This window comes from Pan troglodytes, chromosome 17, assembly GCF_028858775.2.
Source record: "Pan troglodytes isolate AG18354 chromosome 17, NHGRI_mPanTro3-v2.0_pri, whole genome shotgun sequence".
NCBI lineage: Eukaryota > Metazoa > Chordata > Mammalia > Primates > Hominidae > Pan > Pan troglodytes.
The window spans coordinates 55,453,212-55,467,273 of NC_072415.2; the positions used below are offsets into that span (position 1 = coordinate 55,453,212).

The 14,062-nt window shown below is 43.9% G+C and overlaps 1 protein-coding gene and 1 long non-coding RNA gene across 3 annotated transcripts in view; one reads left to right on the forward strand and one right to left on the reverse strand.

Annotated features, from left to right (window-relative positions):
* The window catches only part of SLC14A2 (solute carrier family 14 member 2), a 200,011-nt gene that overhangs the window by 118,482 nt on the left and 67,467 nt on the right, over positions 1 to 14,062 (forward strand). The window lies entirely within an intron of this gene.
* Positions 1 to 14,062, reverse strand: part of LOC107969485 (uncharacterized) — an 83,713-nt gene that overhangs the window by 30,723 nt on the left and 38,928 nt on the right. For both annotated transcript variants that reach the window (XR_001711337.3, XR_001711336.3), the window contains exons 4-5: positions 9,626 to 9,787; positions 9,484 to 9,533 (exon numbers count right to left, since the gene is read on the reverse strand). This is a non-coding gene — a long non-coding RNA (uncharacterized LOC107969485). The remainder of the gene's footprint in view (positions 1 to 9,483; positions 9,534 to 9,625; positions 9,788 to 14,062) is intronic.

Sequence of the window (14,062 nt, forward strand, 5' to 3'; positions counted from 1 at the left end):
GCATTGGCCATTCTGTCGGGTGAGGGCATGTACGGTTGTGCATGATGCCCAGGGGTCTCCTTCTTTCTGGGATCCAAGTCCCACTCTAGGAGTACTCATTCACTTCCCAGATTAAGCCAAAAATATGCAAACTCCACCAGACCTTCAGTTCTAAACCTCAGTCAAAGAAGCTTATTTCATAAAATATCAAAAGGCCATGGATGAGCCATACAATGGTAAATAGATATGAACATTAAAGGAGATAGTTTGTGTGAAGTGCCCAGCACAGTGTCTAATACAAAATAGGTATTCAACTAATGTCAGTCCTTAATGAAAATGTCATCTCTCTTGGAGAGGGTTAGTGAGCAGAGTGATTTGTCACTCATTCCTTATGGAGATTGGATATCTGCCCTGGAGAGGGATAGAATGAGGGCACTGGATACCCTAATGAAGGTGGAAGAAGATCTAAAAAGGAATTTGAAGCAGGGCAAGGAGGCAGGAGCAAAGATTACAGAAAACTGAAAAGCCACTTCACCTACTGTGTGGCTTTTCCATGGATGAGCTCTGGCCTCACCCCAAGGGTGGAGTTAGCATAGGGGTCTTTGGTGTGATGTGAAAAACACTTTCACCCCCATACTCACTTCAGCTGCTCTACCCTCTGCAGAGACTTGAAACATGACTGTGATGGGGCAGAGAAGTTGGTCTTTCCTTGAAAAACTCAGACCCTTGCAAGAGATCAGAAGATACAAAATTTCACTCAGGCTCTTTCAAAGAATTCTCCTCTTTTTGTATCTTAAGGCCAAAAGCCTTCTGCTTCCTTGTGGTAAAATGCAGACACTTGTGTGCTTTCTTCAAAGCAAACACTCCCCGCTGATGGATTCAAACATTTTGACTGAACTCATTCAAATTCCCATCAGTTTAGCCAATTGATGTCATCTCAAATATCTGTCAGCACAACCAGCCAAGTCGATTAGACACCTGGTCTTTTTAGTTAGCTAACTTGTTATTTCCAAAAACAAAAATAAAAAATCAAGATAAAAATAACCCATCAATTTAGCTAGCAATTGACTGATAGATTCTATCAAAAAAGTACATTTTGTCAAACAATTTTGCTTTTTTTTCACTGAATCTACTGAATCAATCAGTTGTTGGGATAGAGTGGTATTGAGCAGATGTGTCAGCTTGCTGAACAAGCAGGGAGGGGAACATCACAAATGAATCATCACAAAGATTCCATCAGAATGGCCACTGCTCAATCATTCACAACAGTGAGAAATGGAATCCTGATAAGCGTACAACAGGTGATCCCCAATCACAGCAATTTTGTGCTTTGAAGAGCATTTTTCTATTCTTTCTAGAAATTTGCTCTTCCTGTCTCTTGTTGGTCCATAATTGATAAGAACATGGGTGTGGTTTCCCAGAGAGTGGTCTGATCTTTGTCCTAGATTAACCATTGACAATCAACAAGCAGATGACAGAGTCACTGAAAACTGAGAGTTCACTGTATTTATTGGGGTCTCTTGAATAGTGTATTACATTGAATTAATTCTGAAAGATGTGAGTCCTACCCAAGACCAGAGAGTTACGATAAATTCAGTGGTTGACGTAGTCTCTAGGGTTACAATCAGGGTATTTCTTCGTCAAAACTGAAACCATTATAACTAGCCTTTTCTATTCTCCTCCCTCTGCCTTTACTCTTTTTCAACCCTCGGCTCTCATCCCCTCTCATACAGCCCCTCCCAGGATGCCCAGAATCCTAACACTGTGCCAGAGCTCTCCCAGTGGAGGAATCATCTAATAGACTAAGTCACCCTAAAGAGTCATTGACTTGATGTGCTAACTCTTACCAGGGGTGCTTGTTTTTCAAAAGAAGATACCTGAAGTGGTCTGTGCTTACCCCAAAGGAGTGAGTCACTAATGGTATAATTTCAGATGCCAGGTAACTGGAGAGGGTCTAAGAGTCAGAAGACATGCTTTTAACAAAACCATGTATTTGAAGAACAGTCTTACTTAGAGAACCAGAACATATTTACTTTCAAATGTCTTCATACATAATTAAGTGGCTCACTTTCGTTGGATTCAAATTTTCCATTGGTCAGATTTTCTCCTGGTCACAGACACTTCTGCAACAGGAATAAGCTGATTATTTATTACTAGTCACTCACACCCATAATTCACTTTTCCAATTTTTCTCTGTTGCCTATGTAGTGCCATTTTGTCAATCCCCGTGGTTTATTGACTGAGTTTTGATGGCTGGGGTAAACAAATTACTTCAAGAATGAATATGATGCAAAAAGGTCATTTCTCACTGCGTTCTAAATGATGAAATTGGTGTGAGATCCAATTAATCCTAATGTCAGGAAGCCATTCACCATCATGTGGAGGCATGTTACCATAGCCTCCTATCAGCAGCATGACTTTGTATGGTACATAATATTTACCATTTTAAAATTCTAAGTAAATATCTGACAATATCCAGATCAAATGATTTTGCAGTTAAAATACTCCAAATCATGCAGTCTACTCCTTTAAAACCCATTGAAAATATAGCGCAGAGAAACAACCCTGCTTTATAAATGCATCAGGAACATCAGTAACAAACGGGTCCACATTCTTATGTTATATCAGAGGATACGTATGGGGTCTAGTGAAACTCTACACAGTCAGAACCAAGCATGTGCCTACTTCAGTGGTCTCCAAATTTCTTTACTGTGCAATTCCATTAGAAAAATATTTTTCAGCAGTCACCCCTAGTATGTTTCTTTAAATATAAATTACTTATGTGTACATACATCAGCTAATATGTCAAGGCACAATGCACACTTAGGTGAGGGTCACCTTTAATGTCAATGAATGTAAATCCTTGTTTAAAGTAGACTTCGCAGTTTTGGCATTTTGGAGGGCCTATTCTCATCGTGGCTGATTAGATTATCATTGCCTTTACTTTTACAGTGTAGGTGGTGATGAGCTCACAATCAGAACAAAGGAACCAATAGCCCTACCATTTTTGTATAAATTATTTGGGCTTCTATTAGTCTTCTTTGCAAGACTCTGATTAATATGAGTGTCAATTTTGTGTACATCCTTCTGCACAATGAGGCTTCCACTCTTCCCCGCAGTGATCATCATCATAATACAATATTGATAACCAATAGGAAGCACTAATCAAGGCAGTCTGGCTCCAGGGCCTGCATGAGCAACCATCAACATCTTAACTTTGCAATGCTGATCTTCACGCACGGTAGACAAGGACCACACGTGACAGGTAACAACTTGAAAGACAATCCTAGCCAGGCTAGTAAAGCTTGATTTCCTTCTTAACCTCTGAATAAAAATATACATAAAAGTTCTAATATTTTCTACCCATGTGCTGATGGACTGTCTCATGTACCCCTCAGGGCAAACTCCCCACTTTGGGGACCACTGGTTTTAGTTCACCTTAAAATATAACCCCCTCTGGAGAAGAGGGTGAAGATGCCCACTGACACAAATCAGACTTTATGTTCTGCCAGGACTTTTGACCTCCCGGGGGCACGAAGAAGCATTAAAGAGTCTTAAATGAGAGGTGATGGGATTCAATGATTAGATCATTATTCTGATTGCGGTAAGAAGAAATGGACTGTGGAGGATGCATAGATAACAGGAGAAATAATAATGGTCTGAGTTAAGGTTGCAGCCTTGAAACTGGAGAGAAGTGGGCAGAATCACAAAATATTAAAGATTTGGTTATTAATTAAACTTGACCAAGGTTAAACAGCTGGTAGGCAGCAGAGCTAAATTTAGATCCCAGGTCTCCTCACTCCCAATGCAATGATTTTTCTTCTGATTTGCCATGTCAGAGAACACCTGGTCCCTCCATTTTATCCTCTCCCAGAAAGATAGGTTATCAGGAGCCTAGGATGGAACAGCAGCCTGCAGTCTCCAGAAGGGTGATGAAGGAAGGCTACAGGAGAGGAAATGCACTGCCTTTTCCAGATACATTTATCTTTGCAGGATCCATGAGACCACTACATGAAAATCTGTTTTCGGGGTATTGAGTTCCATATTGAAATAACACATTTCCCACTGACAACAAACAGAAACTCCAAGTAACTATTCAAGTCCAGACTTTAATAAAAACCATAACCCATCCAGCTGGAGGCGGGGAGGAGATGAGGAAGTATCAAGTTGGGGGAAGGAGAAACAGCCCCTTTTAATCACTCCCACCAGGGAACCCTCATCTCTCCTGGGCTATTTGAAATCCTTACTCCTTTATGCTAAAAAGTTACCTCCTCCAAAAATTCCTTTCTAATTATTCCATCCCTCCCCTCCTCTCCCCTGCCCCAATCTCATGTAACACTATCTGGTTCCTTTCTTATGGCATCCATCAGTGAGAGTTCAGCATAGGAAACAGAAATCACTACAGGTATTTTAAGCAGAAAAAGATTTAATAGAGAGATACAAGGGCTTACAAAATTTGGGGCAGGGTTGCAGGAGGGAGCTCTAGAGGTGGGTCGGAAATTACTCCTGGAACTCTGCAAAACTGATCTACCATAAGAGCCACTACCTCCAAGGCCACCACTGAAACTATTGCATTCAAGAACCCACCACCGTATTCTAGGAATCAGTCAGCCACAATCACGACGCCACTGTAGTTACTGCTTCTCAAACCCCGTAAAGCTGGTGGCTGAGCACTGAATGGCAAGAAAACATCATATGCCCATGACCTTACTTTCATCAGAAAATAGCCAAAAAGAGCAGGAAAAAATCTTTTGTTTCACTCTCACCTTCTAAATTTTACCTAATGCCTATAACTGACAAAGTCTAATTAAAAAAAAAAAAAAACACTGGCTGCAAGGAATGCTAAGAAATCTAATTTTTAGTTATCTAGCCTCTTGGGTATAGTAAGGTACACTAGGAGGAGGACTGAGCAAGCCAGGCTCAGGTTCCACCACAGGAATTTTCCACATACTACATCCTACGTTGTTTTTATGTGTCTGATCATACCTCAGTTCCTGGAGGGCAGGAATCATGTATTTCCCATCCTCAAGGCTACAGACATTGCAAATGAGAGGTTCTTGCTAAGGATAGACAAATGATGGAACACTTCGACTGTTTTAATATTTTCTTACTTTGCTTTCTGATTTTTTTTTCATGCATTTAAATGTTGTCTCTGCATTCAATCTCGCTGAAGGCAATGTTGGTTAAGTACTTCTTGGGTATGTCCCCAAGGGGTAGCCAGAGGGTTTGGTATGTAATTCTTCAATTAGTGGGTTGTGTCTTCAAAACCAATCCCCAGTCAGGGTTTTTTCCCCTAGAGATATTTATGCCCCATAAGACTCAACCAATAGGAAACTAACTTCCTGCAAAATTGTGAAACCAACAGATCTTTCTTACATGGTCTGTCATCCCATTTTGTCAGCAGACTACCTCCAAATTTATAGGCAAGTGCTCTCTACATGATTCTACATGGTTGCTAGGAAGGATTAAATAAGATAACATAGGTACCAGTACCTACCACATAGTCGGTACTCAGCAAATATTAGTTACTTCCTTTCACCAAGAACCTTTTCCTCCATAAAAAGTATACCTTTTCTGGGTTCCTGCTAGGAGACCACCTTATCTGATCCTTAAAGAGCTATTAATGGCTAATGTATTAGTTATCTATCAAGGTGTGACAAATTGCCCAAACTTAGCAACATAAAATGATAAACACTTATTATCTTCTTAATGTCTCTGGACAGGAATCCAGGAGGAGCATAACTGGGTTTTTCTGGCTGAGGCTCTCTAATGAGACTGCAGTCAAGATGTCAGTCAGGGCTGCTGTCACCTGAAGGCTTGACTGGGGCTGGAAGATCCACTCTCAAAGTTGCTCACTTACATGACTGGCAAGTTGATGACAAGAGCTCAAGGAACTCCATAAGGTTGCTTGTGTGTTGTCATAACATGGCAGTAGTTTCCCCCAGAGCAAGTGACACAAGAGTGCCTCTCAGTCCTTCAAACAACCAAAAGATTCTCTCCAATGCCTCCATTCTCTACTCCTACCCTACAGTGGGAACTGCTATGACCCCATTCCTGGGCATTAACAGTTACTTTCTGGTTTCCGTTAGAGTACGATGAATTTTTTCTTGTTCACTGTTGAATCCCCTGTGACTGGTACATAATAGGTGCTCACCAAATGCTTTTGAATGAACACTATCTGGTACAGGATGTGCTATAGAGAAATCGGTGCCTTAGATAGATTAACCTTCCAAATATTTACTTCAGCAGATCCACTCTCATTAAATCCCTGATGGTTGGAGTCTTTAGCACTTGTGATCAACCCCAGAAAAGATGGGAGGAGAGAGGTGAAAACTGACACTTGTTGATACCTACTATATACAGTACACTGGGCCCTCTGTGTGTTGCCTTACAAGGCAGTTCTCACCATCCCTGCCTCATGGATTAGGAGGATTCTGTGCCCAACATGGCTCCGGAGTAAGTAGAAGAGCTGCAATTTGGCTCTTGGGTCCATGCTCTTTTTGTTCCAACTGTTATGACCGTCCCAGTGCGTTTTGCTCATCAACACTCACCCTCCTTTTAGAAAACATATCTTCAGAGATTTCACAACAAGCTCAATTTACTTTCCAGTGATGTCCAGACAAATTCCATCTTTTCAGAGTTTTGGCTGTTTAAATATAACCAACTTATCTGTCCCATTACCTCAGTCAAGCTTCAGAGGATTTAGACAACAAGCATCTTGGCAAATGCCTTCCAGCCACTTCCAGCATGCACACATCCCTTAATGCTCAACTAATGCAACTCTAAGTAGCTTCTTTGGGAAGTAGCTTCTTTGGGAATGTAATGAAAGCTCATTTTGTAAATCTGGTTAGGCGTGAGGGGGGCATGGAATAAAACTGGAATTTGCAAAGTTCTTCCTTCATGCCAGGTCCCCTCTGCATTTTCTCCTTGGGTAGCTGGTCCAGAGGATGTCTATTTCAAAGTCTAGATGGTTTGCCAGGAGCCACAGGGCAATGGAAAAGAAGAGCCCTAGTGTTGCTTCTCAGGGAAGATTGTTGCTTCATCCTACACAGGATTCTGGGAGGAGGGGAAGAAGCCCCACCAGGGAGTCTTTGGAGGCTCACAGGCTGTCGCCCCCTTCAGAGTAGGGACAAATGGCTCAGGAGCATCCCTCTGTCTCCCTGTCTCCCTGCTCCCATCTCCTCTTTAGGCTTGTTTGGCTTCCTTCTTGGCACATCCCTTCCTGCCATCACGCCTACTGCTCCTGCACTGTGGCTTCATTTTCTCTCCTCTCCTCTCCTCCTTTACCCCATTTTCTCCTTATTCTCCTTCCTTTCTTTCTTGTATCTATCTAAAACTTCCCAATCCTTTCACTCTTTCATTCCTTTGTGCCAATCATAACTACATTTCCCTTCTCACTACCTCCACAAAATGTCCCTTTCCACTCCAGGTGAGGCTTTTTATGTCTTTTCTTCTTTGGTAATGCACAGTTATTATTCAACTACTTATGGTTTTTACTAGAGCTCTCCATTAAGGCATCCACCACCCACTGCCAGCATTCCTCATTGGAGTTTACACCAAGACTCCATGAGGGTGCCACAATTAAAGCCTCCTAAGTTTGGTTCACCTCAACCTAAGTCCAGAGGGCCCATGCTTCTGTTCCCATCAGGGTTGGGCAAATCAATAACCGATCTGTCTCTCCTCTCTGTTCTCTTGTGTGAGTTTACAAAGAAAAGGTGAGCATTTCATTTAGCTATTTCAGTAACTGAGCAAGACTCCATTTCCAAAGGTGATACACTTTTATTTCTGAAATTGTGTACCACCTATAACTAGATTCCTCAGGAGCATGCCATTGCTTCAACCCTGAGCAGGTTGCTTAGGAAGCAGTGATTTAAATTCCACTGGCCAAGACACAAGCTGTAAAAGACTGAGGTGCTTGCCATTTCCTTTCATCTGGAGATGCAGGATGCAAATGGCATTTAATTAAAGTCATAAATCTAGTTTTTGTTTAGTTGGTTTTGCTGTTGCTAAATCTAATCTGATTTTGCTTGCTTACTGAATGCTTTGACCACTAAGCAAAAATTGTAAAATAAATGAAGATAGTTTCCAGCCCCTCTCCCACCATCCCCTCTCCCTTCTTATAGCTGTCTGCACCCCAGCACTGCCCCATTACACCCCTGCGAAGCCTATGTGCAGACCTGAGTGAGCCCAGGAATCACCTAATGTGTTATTCAAAATACAGATTCTGTTATGGGGGTGGAGCTGAGAGCCTGCATTTCTAACAAGCTCCCAGGTGAAGCTGATGCTGAACCCTCACTCACCTGGAGTAGCAAGGGCATAAAATGAGTGCAGAAAGAGCATAGACACAAAGATCTAGGTCAGGGGTTCTCAATCCTGGCTGAACATTACCATTACCTAGGGAGCTTTTAAAAATTCCAGTGCCCGGGTTACACCAATTAAGTCAGAATCTCTGGGGAAGGGACCCGGTCATCAGCATTTTTTAAAGTCCCTAGATAAAGATGACTGTGTGCTGTCAAGATTGAGGATCTCAGTTCTCAGGGCTTCAAGGAAGGAGTGTTCACATCCACTGAACACTGAAGCTGAAAGGGAAGGGGAAGGCATTCTAGAAACAAGGCTGTAACTGAACTAAAAGGAACCCCTGTCTCCTGGTAGGTTTCAACTCTTGTCAATAGACCAGCAGGAGGCATATGTTGGGAATGGTAGGCTTTGCAAAACTCTGTAATTCCAACACCCCATGGAATTCCAGACTGGCCTAGTGTGGCCACACACATCCATTGATGGTCTTCTTTCACCTAGAGGTTTGTTTTGCTCTAACCCTGGTCTTCCCCAACACCCACAGATCACCAATGAGGTGGCAGCATCACCAGCTACTACCTGTCAGTCTTCCACCAAGTCAGGATAAAAGCATGACTTAGGGTCTTCTTGTACAGAAAATGTGTGCTGAAAGCCAGTTTTAAAGGAGTGTAGGTTTACTGCCTGCGATGACCCTAAAACACATTTTGCCAGGATGAGAAACACCACGTAAGGCACAGAGGATCGGCACACCCAGGTGCTCCACTAGGAGAACTAGGGCCCATCAGCTGGTGCTTAAGAAGACCTGAGATTCAACACCAGCCCATTAAGCATTTTCCCTACCCTCACCAAACACCAGCCTCCTCCCATTCCAAACACCCCCATTCTGACTGCAAGTTATCCTTTTCCCCACCAGGAATACCTTTAATAGTCATCTGACTCCGAGCTTTACCTGAATAAGAAGCTCTTAGGACAGCACCTGATGGTATCTGTCCCGATTTCTACCCCCTCCCAGGGACAGCCCTTCCTCTTGACTCCAAAGCCATGTTGTTCTTAGAAAATAAACATCTGTGCAGGAAAAGGGGATCAAGGTTCTGTTGAAAAGGATGAAGGTAGCTCAAGGGCCTAAAGGACATGCCACACTGAGCCCTTACAGAGGTCAAGTGCAGGAGAAGTGCATCCTCACCAAAAGGAAGGAGAAGGTCTACATACCAGCCCAGCTTGCACAAAGGAAGACCCAGCTTCACACCATGGCATAGCACCTGAAAGGAGACGTGTGTTTATACACATTGAATCCAAAGACAAAAAGCTTAAGCTACATAAGGCCCAGCTCTAGGGAGAATTAAGGACTCACATGCCCACAGTCATTGGATGAGGGAGAGAACCTTAGGGAAGAGTCCAGGGCCCAACACAAGGAGGTTGGGAATGCTGTTGAGCAAAGAAGGCTGAGACAGTCTTAGCTCCTGTGTCAACTCACTGTGTGGCCCATGAAGCAGGTACCCTCACATCACTGACCCTGCAAAACAAGAAGAAGAGCACCATCTATAGCTTACACCCCATCATGAGATTGATTGAGGAAATAAATTCAGTTTGAGGAAGGAAAGTGCTTTGTAACATATAAAATACCATGTGCATGGTGACTTCAAACAGTACAGAATTTGTAAAGTTCATAGTCTGCAATCTTCAGTGAATACTTCACTCATTCATCAAATATTTATTGAGCACCTATTGTGTACAAGATGCTATACTTCAAGAAAACAAGGAAATTGCCCATAAGGGGCTCCCGGCTGTCTCCTAGAGATGAGACATATACATAAACAGCAATGACAGATAGCTGAGGCCTGGAAAAGGAAAGATGAAGAGCTCTCAAGCAGTTGCTGCTGCTCCCAGCCTCCATTTAAGGTGTTTACTCAGAGATCTTCCAGCCCAAGGTCAACAGAGAGAACTGCCCAGAGCTCAGTGGGAAAGAGCAAGGATGGCTCAGACTCTGCGGGCTGGCAAGATAAGCAAATCAGCTGGTCAGAATATTATGTGCCCATGACATTCCAACATGGCAAGGTTAACTTCTTAGGCCACGCAGAATAGCATTTAAACTCCTTACCCATCTCTCTACTGCCTGAATTCACTTTTGATTGGGGTTCTTGGACAATGGCCCTGAAGATGCTCAGACACACCCACATGAATACATCACTCACAGCACAAGCATGAACAATTAAAATTGCTAATGTTTATTAGCTACTTAATATGTGCTAGGCACTGCACTAAGCAACTTGCATGCATTATTTCTTCTGAAACAATCTTATGAGGTAGGCACTATTATTGTCCTCACCTCACAGATGGGATGAGATAAACCAAGACACAGAGAGGTTGTGGGGCTTCCCCAAGGATGCACAGCTAACTAGGTGGGTGGTATGGTTTGACTCTGTGTCCCCACCCAAATATCGTTTGGAATTTTAATCCTCATATTCCCCATGTGTCAAAGTCGGACCCAGTAGGAGGTGACTGGATCATGGGGGCAGCTTCCCTATGCTGTTCTCATGATAGTGAGTTTTCACAAGGTCTGATAGTTTTATAAGTGTGTGGCAAGTTCCTCCTTCTCACACACTCTCTCTCTCCTGCTGCTATGTGACAAGGTCCAAGTTTGCTTCCCCTTCTTCTGCCATGACTGTAAGTTTCCTCAGGTCTCCCCAGCATTGTGGAAATGTGAGTCAATTAAACCTCTTTCCTTTATAAATTACCCAGTCTTTGGCAGTTTTTTTTGTTGTTTTTTTTTTTTTGAGACAGTCTCACTCTGTCGCCCAGGCTGGAGTGCAGTAGCGCAATCTCGGCTCACTGCAAGCTCCGCCTCCAGGTCCACACAATTCTCCTGCGCCTCCAGGTCCACACAATTCTCCTGCCTCAGCCTCCCGAGTAGCTGGGACTACAGGCGCCCGCCACCACGCCCAGCTAATTTTTTGTATTTTTAGTAGAGATGGGGTTTCACCGTGGTCTTGATCTCCTGACCTCGTGATCCGCCCGCCTCGGCCTCCCAAAGTGCTGGGATTACAGGTGTGAGCCACTGCGCCTGGCCAGCAGTTTTTATAACAGTATGAAAACAGATTAATACAGTAAATTGGTACCAAGATAGTGGGACAATGCTATAAAGATACTTGAAAATGTGGAAGCAAGTAGGGAACTGGGTAACAGGCAGAGGTTGGAACAGTTTGGAGAGCTCGGAGGAAGATAGAAAGATGTGGGAAAGTTTGGAACTTCCTAAAGACTTGTTGAATGATTTTGACCAAAATGCTGATAGTGATATGGACAATGAAGTCCAGGCAGAGGTGGTCTCAAATGGAGATGAGGAACTTGTTGGGAACTGGAGTAAAGGTCACTCTTGCTATGCTTTAGCAAAGAGACTGGTGGCATTTTGCCACCTCCCTAGAGATCTGTGGAACTTTGAACTTGAGAGAGATGATTTAGGATATCTGGCAGAAGAAATTTCTAAGCAGCAAAGCATTCAAGAGGTGACCTCGGTGCTCTTAAAAGGATTCAATTTTATGCATTCACAGAGAGATTGTTTGAAATTGGAACTTACGTTTAAAAGAGAAGTAGAGCATAAAAGTTGGGAAAATTTGCAGCCTGATGATGTGATGGAAAGAAAAACTCATTTTCTGGGGAGAAATTCAAGCTGGCTGCAGAAATTTGTCTAACCAGAAGCCAAATGTTAATCACCAAGACAATGGGGAAGATTACTCCAGGGCATGTCAGAGAACTTTGCAGCAACCCCTACCATCCTGGGCCCAGAGGCCTCGGAGGAAAAACAATGGGCTGGCCCAGGGCCCCACTATTGCCCTATGCAGCCTTGGGACTTGGTACCCTGCATCCCAGCCATGGCTAAAAGGGGCCAGTGTACAGTTCAGGCCATTGCTTCAGAGGGTGCAAGCCCCAACCCATGGCGGCTTCCATGTGGTGTTGAGCCTGCAGGTGCACAGAAGTCAAGAATTGAGGTTTGGGAACCTCCACTTAGATTTCAGAGGATGTATGAAACGCCAGGATGTCCAGGCAAAAGTTTGCTGCAGGGGTAGAGACCTCATAGAGAACCTCTGCTAGGGCAGTGCAGAAGGGAAATGTGAAGTTGGAGCCCCCACACAGAGTCCCCACTGGAGGACTGCCTAGTGGAGCTGTGAGAAGAGGACCACCGTACTCCAGACCCCAGAATGGTAAATCCACTGTCAGCTTGCATCCTGCACCTGGAAGAGCCACAGACACTCAACACCGGCCTGCGAAAGCAGCAGGAGGAGAGCTTTACCCTGCAAAGCCACAGAAGCAGAGCTGCCTGAGTCTGTGGGAGCTCACCTCTTGCATCAGCATGACCTGGATATGAGACATGGAGTCAAAGGAGATTATTTTTGAGATTTAAGATTTAATGACTGCACCACTGGATTTTGGACTTGTGTGGGGCCTGTAGCCCTTTGTTTTGGCCAATTTCTCCCATTTGAAATGGGAGCATTTATCCAATGCCTCCTGCACCCCCACTGTATCTTGGAAGTAACTAAATTGCTTTTTTTTTTTTTTTTTTTTGAGACACAGTTTGCTCTGTCACCCAGGCTGGAGTACATTGGCACTATCTTGGCTCACTGCAACGTCCACCTCCCAGGTTCAAGAGATTCTTCTGTCTCAGCCTCCCAGTAGCTAGGACTACAAGTGTGTGCCACCACACCCTGCTAATTTTTGTATTTTTAGTAGAGACAGGGTTTCACCACATTGGCCAGGCTGGTCTCGAACTTCTGACGTCAAGTGATCCACCCGACTCGGCCTCTCAAAGTGCTGGGATTACAGGTGTGGGCCGCCGCACCCGGCCATTTGCTTTTGATTTTACTGGCTCATAGGTGGAAGGGACTTGCCTTGCCTCGGATGAAACTTTGGACTTTGACTTTCAAGTTAATACTGGAATAAGTTAAGACTTTGGGGGACTGTTGCTAAGGCACAATTTTGTTTTGAAATGTATAAAGAACATAATATCTGGGAGGGGCCAGGGGCAGAATGATATGGTTTGGCTCTGTGTCCGCACCTGAATATCATCTCAAATTGTAATCCCAGTAATCCCCATATGTTGAGGGCAGGACCCAGGGCAAGGTGACTGGATCATGGGAGCGGTTTCCCCCATGCTGTTCTCGTGATAGTGAGTGAGTTCTCACAAGATCTGATGGTTTTATAAGTGTTTGGCAAGTTCCTGCTCCACACCATCTCTCTCTTCTGCCGCCATTTGAGAAGGTCCAAGTTTGCTTCCCCTTCGCCTTCCGCCATGACTGTAAGTTTCCTGAGGCCTCCCCAGCAATGTGGAAGTGTGAGTCAATTAAATTTCTTTTTTTTTTTTCTAATAAATCACCCACTCTCAGGTAGTTCTTTATAGCAGTATGAGAATGGACTATTGCAGTGGGGGAGCCAGGATTTGAATCCAGGTATTCTGTCTCCACTGTGCCACCACTGTCTAATAACACTAAAATTAACTACCTAGAGCCACCTCGGGGCAGCTCGTGTATATAAGTATGTGTGCATGTGTAGGGGTGTATGTGTGTGTGTGTGTGTGAGAGAGAGAGAGAGAGACAGAGGGAGAGAGAGAGACTACTGCATTGTGAAATAGTCCACCACACAAGCCAGAGCAGAGGTCACCATGCTCCTAAGAGGCCAGGAAGGCACCATGGCCATGTTAGGGGTGGGTGTGTGAGCAGGATATGTGTGAGTAAAGGAGATCGATATTCGTGCATGTGGAACTGAATTGGAGGTAGCTGTGGGACCTGAGGAGGCCGCC